At 36.2% G+C, this 15,353-nt stretch overlaps 1 long non-coding RNA gene across 1 annotated transcript; it reads left to right on the plus strand.

Annotated features, from left to right (window-relative positions):
• Positions 1 to 718: 718 nt before the first annotated feature.
• On the plus strand, positions 719 to 14,695 carry LOC141441804 (uncharacterized). Its single transcript, XR_012452855.1, has 5 exons — positions 719 to 870; positions 2,575 to 2,736; positions 6,569 to 6,645; positions 12,088 to 12,217; positions 14,492 to 14,695. It is a non-coding gene; the product is annotated as an uncharacterized lncRNA (long non-coding RNA).
• The last annotated feature ends 658 nt before the right edge of the window (positions 14,696 to 15,353 follow it).

A 15,353-nucleotide genomic window follows, 5' to 3' on the forward strand; every position in this document is an offset into this window, starting at 1 on the left:
TGTACATAGCCAATAGGTATAGACACAAACCCGATATTGCCGCAACTTCCTTGCGCCGTAGATTGTGCCCCTAAGCCTGCGGCAGGTATGTGAGTAGCCCGCTATAGGAACGTTTTTTAAAACTATAGGTAGGTAGGTAATATTTGTTCTGTCACAGTCGTTCTGAGAACGTTTTCAGATTATACGATCCGATATCGGTACCCTTAGTGTAAGTTTTCGGTTACAAAATACGTCTCGATCGCGTTCGCGTTAAAACCACAATTTGTATGCAAACACGAACAGCGCCTATAGCGGAACGTTTGCGATGTTCGTGTTGCCATACAAATTGAGATTTTAATGCGAACGCGATCGAGACGTATTTTGTAACTGAAAACTTACACTAAGGGTACGGTATCGGACGCCGATACGATATCGGGGAAAGTAAAATGTATGATATATGAGCCGATATCGGATCGGATAATCTGAAAGTCACGTACATATTTCATACATTTTACATGCCACGATCATGGACGTACTACTTAAACGGTATTACTATTACTATTATTATTTTTAGGTATTACGTCCATGGCCACGATATATGTAGGTATCGGATTGGATCGAATAATATGAAACGCTCTGAGGGAAGAAGCGAAATGTCACTTTTTTAGTAACCCTTAGTAACCAAAGTAACTTGGAATCAAATTATAAATAGTACCTATAGCTATATATACTCTTTGTCATCACCAGGTCTTTACGTCAAAAAACTTGATGCGGTTAAAAAATCCTGTTTAAAATTACATAGCGTAACCTACGAGGTGAAGCAAACTGAAGAAGCGGTTTTGAGGAATTGCCGTTTTTTATATTTGTAGTAAAAAGCCACCGCCCCAACAAGTACGTACTTACATCAGGATTCCTTCTCGTCTGACGCGACAGATTTTTCACTCTAGTTCCTTTGATGGAACTAATGCGACGACTTTTTCACGTTCTTAGACCTTTATTTTCTCACTACTTAAGGTTCTGGTGCGAAATCTTGCAGTAGTTCTATTAAAAGGCACTAAAGCCAATAATCTGACGTGACTTGTTTGTACGCCACAGAACTATAGTGGTTTCTTACATTAAGGGGCTGTTTTTCCATCCATTGATTAGCGTTAACCGACGGTTAAATGTGATGCCGTCTCCGTCTATTCGAACAAAACAAATAGAGACGGCATCACACCTAACCGCCAGTTAACACTAATCAATGGATGGTGAAACAGACCCTAAGTGTGGTTATAATCACTATAGATTTACATTCATATTTGTCGCTCATTGATGTTCTCATCGGCTTCTGTTTGTCACGACATCAGAAGCGCTTCATTTCGCGTCTTAGCGGTGAAGTGCGGGAGACGAGGAGACTGCCTCGCCACAACCAAGGATGGTCGGTGTACCTCTCACCTCTCCCACCACTTCTTTTCCTACATCTATGTATATATCATTGGCAGAGATATCATGCAGGAATGGTGATATAGATATGTGGCAGTCAGATCGTATAATCCACCGTATTACATTAAGGCTGGCCGTTATCAAAAACAGGACCGTTTTCAAATGCGGCAGCTCAAAGATTTGCCGGATTGTTATTGCGATACGTTCACACTTTTTGCAACATTCAAAGCGATTAAGTATTTCAGATATGTCCACCTAATCAAACTTTTAGGAACCTAAAAGTTTTAAAAACCTGTCGAGATATGTGCCACACGTTGATTTTTGCTGAAAAAATCTTTTCAGTTTCTGTATGGAGTGCCCCCCTAGCAATATTTTTCTTATGTAACACTTGAATAAGTACTTATTATAACCGACATTATGACACCTATACTCGAAATCTCATCTCATCTATATAATAGGTAGAGTCGGTCACGATCACGCGTGCCTTGGTTTTTATTACAATGTCATTGATGTTCAATTTTGACAAAAACACGCGTCTTCGTGGATGGCACCAGACCAGGTATACCTACCTACGTCTAGTAGTTTGTGAATGACATCCGGACGAAGGGATGGACGGCCAAGCAGGACGAAACTTTAAGGGTTCCATTTTTGTAGTTTCGACTACGGAACCCTTAAAACGTAGGGCATGTGCCCTACAAGGTGTCAAATTATTTCGTATAATTCACGGCTCTATGTTACCTCTGAATTAGAAGGTTTGTTTTCGCAGATTAATGATATAAATATTATTGAGTTCGTGTCAGATATACATACGAGTACATATAAGAGATCCACCTACATCCGATGATTAGGCTTGCACAGGTAATAGATATCTATGTGACTCTGGGACTAGTCACATAATTCTGGTTTCAATATTAAAGGTATATACCTAATCAAATGTCAAGGTATGGTTAAACTGAGCAAGTATTGCCATACATTCTTCAGGAATGTAACTTTATTTACGAACTACTTTCCGCTGGCGTTCGTGTCGTCACAGCTTAGTGTGTATACACACACAAAACACAATAGTATTAATAAATCAAGTGTTTTTTTTTTACAAATAGCACCTTTCGGCTTAGGAGGGCAGTAGCAGTACTGGTACATTTCTATACTAACTAACATGTGTGTTTTTTACAGTGGTTGAAAAATGCTGCTTTTGCATTGAGTTATGGATTGGATGCATAGTTATAGCAGCCATTGGTTTAATAAAGGGGTTAGTTTTATTAATAGCCGCCACGGTCCACGAAGCAGTAGAGCTACTACCTACTTGGATGTATGGATTATTTTTATTTTGGAAAAGTAAGTTCGTCTCAACGGCTATTTAGTGTGCAACTAGAACAATCCAAATGAAATGCAATAATTACATGAAAACTTCCACACCGTAATTGTAACCCAGTGGAAGTATTGGGGGGAGGCCTTTGCTCAGCAGTGGGACAGAATAGGCTAACAGTAATAAATAATAATAATAATAATTGTTTGAAGCCGTGGTGGCCTAGTGGTTTGACCTATCGCCTCTCAAGCAGAGGGTCGTGGGTTCAAACCCCGGCTCGCACCTCTGAGTTTTTCGAAATTCATGTGCGGAATTACATTTGAAATTTACCACGAGCTTTGCGGTGAAGGAAAACATCGTGAGGAAACCTGCACAAACCTGCGAAGCAATTCAATGGTGTGTGTGAAGTTCCCAATCCGCACTGGGCCCGCGTGGGAACTATGGCCCAAGCCCTCTTGTTCTGAGAGGAGGCCTGTGCCCAGCAGTGGGACGTATATAGGCTGGGATGATGATGATAATTGTAACCCTATCGTATTATAATAATTAAACCTAAAAAATAAGGCACCTACAGCCGAGGTGGTTAATTGATTAAATCTAAGTAACTGGGCGAGCGAGCTTTGCTCGGGCTAGAACTCGATAATAGCGTTTTCCCAGAGATAAGATCAAGCAGGTCATCCGTCCATCTCGTTGGTGGACGTCCTACGCTGCATTTGCCAATCCGCGGTCTCCACTCGAAAACTTTTCGGCCCCAACGGCCATCCGTTCTCCGTGCTATATGGCCCGCCTATTGCCACTTCAACGAGCTAATTCGCTTGGCTATGTCGGTGACCCTCGTTCTTCTACGTATCTCCCCATTCCTGATTCGATCCCTTAGAGGAACCCCAAGCATAGCTCTCTCCATAGCTCGCTGAGCAACTCTAAGCCTATTTATAAGATGATCATGTGGTGTCTACCCCTGTTCTGTTGAGAATTTGGTGCTTGAAGTTGTTGACACGTATGTACACCTACCAGAAACCATCCAATTAGGTAGGTCCAACTTCGAGAAGGAGGTCCATCGCCGAATCCAACTCGGATGAGCAGCGTTTGGGAATCTCCGCAATGTCTTTTCGTCCAAAATCCCTCAGTGCCTTAAAACGAAAGTCTTTAACCAATTTGTTTTGCCAGTGATGACATCCATATGTCTCGGCTCCATAGCCGAGGAGATCCTTTCGACCGCCATAATCTTATAAGTCATAATGTAATGTTTGTCATAATTATTGTTAGTCATAATTTTTAATGGTCATCCTGTAAAACTCTTTAGGTTAGGTTAGGTTTAATTTCTAACAATTATGAAAAATAAATGGTTTCAGTAGGTTCCATGCACGAGTAACTACTTACCTAATATATCGAAAATACCATCATAGGTGTCCCTACAACATAGATTTCTTTAGGATCCAATCATCCGATCCTGATTTCATGCTTAAAGGAACTAATTGGAGTATTCCTATACAAATGTTTTTTTTTTTCAAATCGATTCATAAGTAAATGACGAAGTTCTAAGGTAACAACCAAAAAAATACAACCAAATTGATAACATCCTTTTCCTTTAAATCGCTTAAAAAAACAAGCTGTCCTTATCAATATATATATCTTGACTTTAGAACTGGCCACACTTATAGTAGCTATGAGGATTCACTGACATACCATAAACTCCAAACGCTCAGCGAACGTCGGGATTGCGTAGACTCAGTTTTACTTTTTAAGATGTTGCACAACACGTTGGATATCCCCTCATTATTTCATCAAATTGGCTTTAGAGTCCCTCGTAGATGTCAGCGCCAGTGCCGTAAAAAAGACCTGTTTTTCATTCCTCGAAGTAGGACGTGCTATGCACGAAATGTATTCATAAAGCGTGCTTGCAAATTATTCAATGAAAATGAAAAACTTAAGGACGTAGATTTATTTAATTGTACTATTAACACGTTAAAACGTGCTTTTCGATAAGCACTAATGTATAATTTTAGTATATGTTTATGTATGTGCATATATATTGTTTTCTTATGTATGTGTGTATATATATATATATATATATATATATAAATAGGTATATTTTTGCGAGATTTGTGCCTTCGATTGTTTTTCGACGCGTATGAAGTAGGTAGTATTATAACTTTATAAGTGTGTAAGTATTCCAAATTGTATCAGCCTAAATGTAAATCTTTAAATTGTTATCTCAGGACATGTGGCTTCGTTAGATATACACTGCAATTTAAAATGTAAAGGAAACTCCAGGTCTAAACTATATGTCATAGTTTAAAAAACTAATATTTGTAAACGACTGTTTGTTTCTGAATTAAATAAATAAATAAAATAAAAATAAATAAAAATATATGACACGTCATTGAAACGTTAGATGTAAGAAGTGATCCGTTTGAACGTCAGGTTGTCATCTGACATTGCATCACGCGTGCCAACCAATCCCTGCATTCTTTCTGAATTTTAACCAATCAACAAGTACGTCTATTTGCAACCTCGATATTGATTCGTATTTGAATCATTAGTCGGCTCAGGATGACTTCGTCCACAGTCCCATTTCGTCACCTTCTTAAATCGGCCACAGTGCCATGTCGTCAGCCTACAATTCCTAAATCGTCACCTTCCTAACTCGTCCACTTTATGATATCGTTCATATCCCATTTTGTCTACATTCCTATTTCGACCACAGTGTCAACTCGTCCACTTTCTTTTATAGACCACAGTACTACTTGGTCAGCAGTGCCAACTCGTCCACGTTTAGCAGACGTTGTCTCACAGATATGGTCAATTTAAGCGTTTAAATAGCAAAATATCCCGAGAGTAATTTGCAAAAAAAAGCCCTTTTCAATAATCATTTATAGAGTATATTAGTCTGGATAATGAACTATGCAATAATATTGACGAGTTGGCACTGTGGTCTAAATTGGAATGTTGACGTGTTAGCACTGTAGGCGAAATAAGACTGTTGACGAATTGGTACTGTGGCCCACGTAAGAAAGCGGACAAGATAGGAAAGTGACGATGTGGGAATGTTGGCGAATCAGAACAGTAGACTGTATGAGAATGAGGACGATTTAAGAAGGTGACAAAATGGGACTGTTGACGAAGTCATCCTGAGCCGACTAATGATTCAAATACGAATCAATTTCGAGGTTGCAAATAGGCGTACTTGTTGATTGGTTAAAATTCAGAAACAAAGCAGGGATTGGTGGGCTCGCGTGATGCAATGTCAGATGACAACCTGACGTTCAAACGGATCACTTCTTACATCTAACGTTTCAATGACGTGTCATATATTGATAATGACAGCTTGTTTTTTTTAAGCGATTTAAAGGAAAAGGATGTTATCAATGCGGTTGTATTTTTTTGGTTGTTACCTTAGAACTCCGTCATTTACTTATGAATCGATTTGAAAAATAAACATTTGTATAGGAATACTCCAATTAGTTCCCTTAAGCATGAAATCAGGATCGGATGATTGGATCCTAAGGAAATCTATGTTGTAGAGACACCTATGATGGTATTTTCGATATATTAGGTAAGTAGTAACTCGTGCATTTGCTCTTGAACATCATCATTTGGTGAAGTGGAACCTACTGAAATCATTTATTTTCAAGTGACATTGCAAGGGAACTGTCAATAATTATGAGATAAAACTTGGCAGATTAATAACTAGCATTATTACTAATACATAGGATATATTCATAGACTAATAACTCAGGGGCATATTTTGTTCCCTTACACGGGTATAGCCTTTGCTAAATGACTGGCGATGGGATGATAGGACACCTACTTAGTGGATGATCTCTGTTTTGGCGCTCGATGTAATACTGTTTTTTTTTACAGTTGGAAAAGACCTTCTCACATTTATTGCCTTTCTAGTTATGATCTCTGCTTTGATGCTATTAATTGGAGTATTCAAGGTAAGTTGTGTGTTCTTTGTAGTACATGGGCGACCGAGCTTTGCTTGATTTGATCTTTTTGTTAAATTATGTTTTAGGAGAACTAAATACGTGTTTAGGATCCTTTTGACTGCCATAATCTTCTAAGTCATAATGTAATGTTGGTCATAATTATTGTTAGTCATATTTTCTTTTCCCGCTGAAACCGTACATTTTTCGAAAATTTTGAAATGGTCATTCCGTAGAACTCTATAGTTTAGGTTAGGTTTGTTTTATAATACTTAATTATGAAAAATAAATAGTTTCAGAGAAAAGGAGTCATGTCCAACATTATACATTATGGCAAACAATACACTATGGGGCTGTTTCACCATCCATTGATTAGTGTTAACTGGCGACCAGATGGCCTAGTGGTTAGAGAACCTGACTACGAAGCTTGAGGTCCCGGGTTCGATTCCCGTGTCGGGGCAGATATTTGTATGAAAAATACGTATGTTTGTTCTCGGGTCTTGGGTGTTTAATATGTATTTAAGTATGTATCTATCTATATAATTATATTTATCCGTTGCTTAGTACCCATAACACAAGCTTTGCTAATCTTACTTTGGGACTAAGTCAATTGGTGTGAATTGTCCCGTGATATTTATTTATTTATTATTTTATTAACTGGCGGTTAGGTGTGATGCCGTCTCTATTTGTTTTGTTCGAATAGACGGAGACGGCATCACATTTAACCGTCGGTTAACGCTAATCAATGGATGGTGAAACAGCCCCTATGACTAACAATTTTCTACCAGTCGATATAGACCCTACCCTACGTGTTCATAATCATAACTAAAATGGAAACTACATATACCCCTTTCGAAGTGAAACGTCAAATTGCAAACAATTGCTACAAATTCACACGTTACTTGATATCGAACGATATGACGATTGGAGCCGGTTTAGATTGGAGTAGTTTGTCTTTGAATAAAAAGAATTACATCAAACCCCCTGCCTACCCTATTTGTTTTTTTTTTTTCAATCTAATCAATACGGTATTGACAACTCCTGATTTTGCCATATCTTAATAAAATATAGATATACAGATAGTGTTTAGCGAAGAGAAAATTTAAATCGTTTGAAAATTGGATTTATAGTGATTTTTTAAAAAATTTATATACCTGTCTCTTTCTCAAACGCTTTTCTCTATGCAGCAAGTATGGCCGTACTGGCGTGTGACGTCACATGCCAGTATGTCTTTCTCTGTCTAATCTTGAATTTCAAACCTTTATAACTTTGTTCAAAGTCAAAGTCAAAATATCTTTATTCAGTTTAGGCTACAACAAGCACATGAAAGTCAAAAAAAATCTACCACCGGTTCGGAAAAACCTCTGCTGAGAAGAATCCGGCAAGAAACTCAACGAGGTATATTTTTTTTTAAACAGATTTACAATATTATTAAATGATATGTATACATCACAAGTATTTAACACAACATTATTTTTAACACAGTAAGTTCGCTATTTGAAGGGATTGCTAATGCGGATCGGAATTATTTCCAAATATCCCTGTCCATGATATAATCATTAACTTTATAAAACGCCTTTGATATTAATGTCTTCTTGACAATAGGACCTATTTATGCAAACAGGATCCAACCCACACTCCTGTCAAAATTGAGTTAAATACACAGAAAGCTTTTAAAATGCACCTTCTATCGACCTACTTAAATATCAAATTGATCTGGCAACTATCTCATATCAAAACATTAAGTCAACAAAGTTACCAAACGTGATAGCAACAACCTCATAATAAGCTAATAAGATTCATGCTGTATGATAACTCTGTATTCTACAAAATGTTAATGTTTTATTTTTTATAAATGGATCCATGTCGCTTGGTTCCCCATAATCGCAAATTTATATATTTTCAGAAGGGACCATGTGGGTTGGATCCCGTTTGCAAAATAAAAACTGACGCAGTCTAAATTTTCATAAGGGACCATGCGGGTTGGATCTCGTTTGCAAAATAAAAACTGACGGACTCAAAATTTTCACAAGGGACCATGCGGGATGCACCTTGTTTGCAAAACAAAAATTGACAAAGCCTAAACTTTCATAAAGATTCACACAATATGGTTACTTGTTAAATTTAATTGGGCCTATTTATGCAAACAGGATCCAACCCACACGTGGCTAGTTTTGAGAAAAATCGGTTTTTGTTTAAAACATGCGAACAAAATTTTCTATAAACATCTCAAAAAAAGTTTGAATGCAAAATTTTAGACAACGGTAAGTTTTTTGTTGTCTTATACTCGTTTTCCAAAAAATAATAATATTTAGGGACGTTTTTCTTCAAAAAGTCAATGGATCTTTTTTGCAAAAATGCTCATGTGTGGGTTGGTTCCTATTTGATTTAATAGAAATTAAAATTGTAAATAATATAATAAAATATACATATGTTATTTCAATTTACTTTATTGAAAATAAATGCTTATACTTACAGGAAATCTTTTATACCATTAAAAAGTTCTAGAAAAAATAAAATATTGTGAATAATCATACATTTCAAAACATCACTCATTTACTAAAAGAATATAAAACAGAATCTGTTTTCTTTTTTACCATTAAAATGTTCTAGAAAAAATAAAAACTTTTGTGAATAATCATACATTTCAAAACATGAAAAGAATATAAAACAGAATCTCAGTTATCGAAATAATTTTCTTCCAACTCGAAGTCAAGTTCACCAGAAAAGCCTTCCAGGTCATCTTCAATATGTTTGTCTGCATCGAGATTGACGTAAAAACTGTGGTACTCCTGAGGAATCAGGTGCAGAAGGCTCTTTAAGTCTTTCAACTTTGCCTCTGGTATTGGTTTTCCTGTAGGCCAAAGAGGCTCCATTATTTCTTTTGAAATAGCTGGTTGCCTCACGCGACCAATTTTTTTAATGTCTAATTCCTTAAAATCTTCATAAAAGTTCGACCGCATGTAAATCTTGTACATTTCACCTTTTTTTAGTTCAATTTCTTTAGTACTTAACCATGACACTTTATCCCCATCAGTAGTTTTTTTTCTGTTTGTGATGCTTTTCTCTAATTTTAGAGACGATAAAAAGTCGTTTTGGTTCATGCGGTGAACTATCCGCTCATGATAGACATTTAAGGAATTAGACATTAAAAAAATTGGTCGCGTGAGGCAACCAGCTATTTCAAAAGAAATAATGGAGCCTCTTTGGCCTACAGGAAAACCAATACCAGAGGCAAAGTTGAAAGACTTAAAGAGCCTTCTGCACCTGATTCCTCAGGAGTACCACAGTTTTTACGTCAATCTCGATGCAGACAAACATATTGAAGATGACCTGGAAGGCTTTTCTGGTGAACTTGACTTCGAGTTGGAAGAAAATTATTTCGATAACTGAGATTCTGTTTTATATTCTTTTCATGTTTTGAAATGTATGATTATTCACAAAAGTTTTTATTTTTTCTAGAACTTTTTAATGGTAAAAAAGAAAACTGAGATTCTGTTTTATATTCTTTTAGTAAATGAGTGATGTTTTGAAATGTATGATTTGATTATTCACAATTTTTTTATTTTTTCTAGAACTTTTTAATGGTAAAAAAGATTTCCTGTAAGTATAAGCATTTATTTTCAATAAAGTAAATTGAAATAACATATGTATATTTTATTATATTATTTACAATTTTAATTTCTATTAAATCAAATAGGAACCAACCCACACATGAGCATTTTTGCAAAAAAGATCCATTGACTTTTTGAAGAAAAACGTCCCTAAATATTATTATTTTTTGGAAAACGAGTATAAGACAACAAAAAACTTACCGTTGTCTAAAATTTTGCATTCAAACTTTTTTTGAGATGTTTATAGAAAATTTTGTTCGCATGTTTTAAACAAAAACCGATTTTTCTCAAAACTAGCCACGTGTGGGTTGGATCCTGTTTGCATAAATAGGTCCATAGATCTGAATTTTGTATCCGTTTCATTTATAATATTTTTTGGAATTTTATTGTAAAAACGTATGCAATTTCCCAGAAAAGACTTTTTGGTTTTAGCCAGTCTGTAAGATGGAACTTTAAGCTTCCCTGTGGTTCCCTGTGTTCTAGTAGCCTTTGGCTTATCGACGTTAGTGGGAAATCACATATGTTCTTCCTAACATACATGATTATTTCCAAAAACAAAAAGGGACGGCAGGGTTAGGATATCTGTTTCCTTAAAAAAGATCTTAAAGATTCACGCGTCTTCAAATTATAAATTGCTCTAATTGCTCTCTTTTGTAAGATAAAAATTGACTCTGTCTGTCTGTCTGTCTGTCTGTCTGTCTGTCCGTCTGCGGCTTTGCTCAGGGACTATCAATGCTAGAAAGCTGTAATTTTGCACGTATATATATGTAAACTATGCCGACAAAATGGTACCATAATTTTTTTTTTTAATTTTACATTTTTTTTACAGTTTCTCCCATAGACGTAAAGTTAGGCTGATTTTTTTGTCTCATCCAACCTTTTAGTGTGGGGTATCGTTAGATAGGTTTATTTAAACCATTACGGGGTTGCTGTTACGATTTTTCGATTCAGTGATTCGTTTGCAAAATATTCAACTTTAAAGTGAAAATTTTCATTGAATCAAAATCGAAATTTGAAAAATCAGGATGTTAGTAAGTAAACTTACAAGAAAAACTATAAAGGTTAGGTTTCTTTAGAATTATTAGTTATTTAAGAGTAAATAGCAGCCTAAGGTATAAAATATACCTATACTTGGAATATTCCGTTACAAAATACGAAATCCTTAGACAAATATTACTTTAAGTTTTCGTAATGGCTACGGAACCCTATTTCGGGCGTGTCCAACACGCTCTTGACTGGTTTTTATTTAACAAGCTTTTAGTTTCGCTTGTCCCGTTGTCTGTCTGTCTGTCTGAAGCTTAGATTATTTAAGACGTCTGTTACTTAAATTCGACCAACTTCAAGTAGTTGGATTGACTTGTGGTAAATTTATGTAAATTGCATGACAATACAATAATCTTGTAGTGACATACCTACTGGTCTGTGCTACTGGTAGTCTAGCCAGGATCGTCTCCAAAGGACGGAACTCTTCAACGGTTAAGGGCATGGACTTGAAATTTGGTATGCAAATGTAGTTTGGATCACAGTACAAGTACAGTTAACAAAAAGTACAGTCAGCAAAAAAAAATCTTTTATTAAAAATGAAATAAGCTTGGTCGTCCCGGCATATAAACATAGCTAATCTTATATGTGGTGGATGCTGTAACCCATATGCGTGCAGTGGATCACTTACCCACAATGTAAGCGTAGCGAACAAACATAACGAAAGCTGTAACAATCGCGACATGGTGTCGCGGGTGTAAGCAATAGTTTTATATAAAGTAATACCTAGTGATTTCATAAGTAATATTCAAACATCTATTGTACAATATAAGACCAGAAGTTTGTATTTTGCTCACAGGAAAATAGACCGATTGGTCTAGAATGGCTTATCGCGACGGCAATATATGTTATTTTTTGCTTCGCTATTGGGATTTATACTGCAATAAAAGCACAACGTTTCCACTTAATATTTGGCCCTATTGTTGTGGGTAAGCTGTTTTTATTATTAACCCCCGACGAAAAAGAGGGTGTTATAGTTTTTTTTATAAAAGTAGCTATGCTGTTTTGACTTTAGCTTGGTGCGAATGACATTTGGCACAACGTTTCGTTTTACTCACAGAAGAGATGCTGCGGTGTATACCTACATGTTTGGCGTTTTATTACCCGACTGCCTGAAGGAGGGTTATGTTTTTCGAGAGTATGTATGTATGTATGTATGTATGTAAGTATGTTTGTATGTATGTGGGTATGTATGTCCATTTCTTTGGTCCTCGCTGCAGCTTAAACGGCTGGACGGATTGTAACATATGAGGTATCATTGGATTCATCATATCTGTCGGAGTGATATCGGGTATATAATATTCCAATATGGCGTCTGCGAAAAAAATATGGCGAAGGAATAAAAAAAAATATTTTGTATAGTAACAATATGGGATTCAAATGAAAGCTAATAATAGCCCATTCTAAATATATATGGGTTATAATAAATTTAATCTAATATTTTCACAGATATATCAAAAAAGTATAAAATAAAAAACATTAAATTTAAAAAATCAAAAACCAATCTTAAAAACTAAAAGGAAGAAAATAAGTCTAGTGGTCTAGAACTCAGTCAAGAAGCTCATTTAAGGTTCAACAGTCGGGACCCATTCAAATCGTAACCAGCTCAAAAAATCTTGGTAATGGGTCCCGACTGTTGAACCTTAAATGTGCTTCTTGACAGAGTTCTAGACCACTAGACTTATTTTCTTCGTTTTAGTTTTTAATTTTGATTGCAGTCTAAATTATGGCTAGGCTTTTCTTGAAGTTACTGTGAATCGTTGTGATAAATGAATTACTAAGATTTCAGTGAATGAGTGCCCTATTGTTATCATTTTACGTTGACCACAATTAGTCGAATTTTGTTAGTTCTGCAAAATAGTTTCATTCACTGCCTGATTCCCACTTGTAAGCCCACATTGATCATGTCAGGGTCGGCGGATCCCGACTCTCTAATGGCACGTTCAGATGACAAGCGCTTAACGCGCGTTTATAACTAAGTACATACATTTTATTCAGACCGAACACACACATGCAAACGTTAACGTTAACCTCTTCACCGCCACAAAATAAACGAAGTGCCGTGCTCTGTACGCCACAGAAAAACCAGCGACAAATAAACTTATGATTAATTTCGATTTCAATTATTATTAACAGCTTTGGATTAATTTCGATTTGAATGTTGGTCATGTATAGATATTAGCTGTCATGATTATATGACACTGGCGGTGAAGAGGTTAAAACGCTTGTAAGCATGTGTACGGCCTGAATAAAATGTATGTAGTTATAATCGCGTGTTAAGCACTTGTCATTCTGAACTTAGCGTAAATCCTATCTTACGACATATAATACACCTCATTGAATCAAACAAAAATGCATATTATAACATCTGTAAACCTTACTTATGTTAGCAAATTAATGATTTGATTGATTGATTGAGTTTCTTGCCAGGTTCTTCTCGACAAAAGGTTAGTCTGAAGCGGTGGTAGTTTTTTTTGTCATTCATAAGTGTTTATTACAGGTAGCCTAAATTGAAATTGAAAGGTATTTTGATTTTAAATTCCCATGACCTACATTTGTGGCGGTTCGATTTTGAGCGGTATGTTTTAGTACATTATGTCTTAAGGGCGGTAAATAAGGAATTACGAACGAGAGTCTATTAGAAGCCCGAAGTCGAAGACTAAGGGCTTTAATGAGTCGATGTTCGTAATTCTAGTACCGCCCGTGCGACATACAATGTTTTTCATCACATTTGCGAGTAAAATTTTATATTTGTAAAAGAAAAAATTGAATTGTTCCAAATATTGGCGAGTGTGTGTGCATGTAGACCATGTAGTCCTGCAGCAGGAGCGCGCGCACGCGCACGCGCACGCAGCACGAAGCAGCGCCATCAGTACGGGCACTGACTTATTTACCGACCTTGGGCTTCATGACAAGAAAATGTGTATGCGCAATGACTCATTTACCGACCACGGGTTTCATGACAAGCACATTAAGGTCGAGGGTTTTATTTAGGGGGTTGCAACCAAGGTAGCCCGCATGTTACGACACTGTTTACGAGCAAGTGTAATGAAAAATTATTTGCTCGTATTACAGGTCACACCCGGTATACCTTTCCAGAGGATTTCGTGGTAGTCGAGAGATCCAGCGGCCAAAGCCATTCATCCGCTGCAAACTTTTGCATTCATAATTATGAGATAGATTAAAAACTCTTTTTTTTACAGCTGTATTTGAAGGCTATTGCGCGTTGGTGGTGTGGAGTTGGTATCAGGAGGATTCCTGATTAAATCCACAGTCAAATGTATCGGAAACCTGCAATGTATGTCGGGCAAGAGATTTTTTTAAGTCATTGATGGTATTTTAATATTTTGTTTTTATTTTGATAGTCGTTTAATGATTTAAATAAAGTACCTATAGGAAACATTAAATGCTTTTTTCTTTTATCCACATCCATAATCATACTTCTCTTCAATATGTTCGAGACGATAAACAAAATATATAACGTATAGGTATTAAGAAACTTTTATATATGATTGCTGCATCATACATAATGTTTACATTAAAGTGCTGGTAAGCGACATTTAATTACATTCAAATTTCGAACATCTTCTTAAAGAAATATTCATATTTGGTTGCGATAATCGAATGAGTCCATTCGTAGTTTCATTCAATAATAAAATTACTCATTGTTCCATACATTTTTTGAATCGAGAATATTACAATCTATTTGAGAATCAAAATCGCCTCAAGCCTAGATTACAATGTAAAAGTACAGTCGAGTTCATAAACTTATGAACAAATATTTGATCAAAAATATCTGAATACCATGGAGCGTCTTGTAGATGACGTACGGTGGAGGTTTGCAGGAATTTACAAGTCCTTTTTTGAATTTATACATGCATTTAATACTTTTAACAGTAATACAAAAATATTTCGTGCGTCCGATGCAGTTGACGGTATAAGATGATTGATTGGTGGGGGTCGCTGCTGTCATTTAAAAGTCATTCGCGTGGTGAGCGTGTGTGAGTGCTGCACACATACGCTAGGCGTCAACATGTTGGCCCCCAGGGGTGCAGTTCTGGTCCT

This window comes from Choristoneura fumiferana, chromosome 24, assembly GCF_025370935.1.
Source record: "Choristoneura fumiferana chromosome 24, NRCan_CFum_1, whole genome shotgun sequence".
Classification (NCBI taxonomy): Eukaryota; Metazoa; Arthropoda; class Insecta; order Lepidoptera; family Tortricidae; genus Choristoneura; species Choristoneura fumiferana.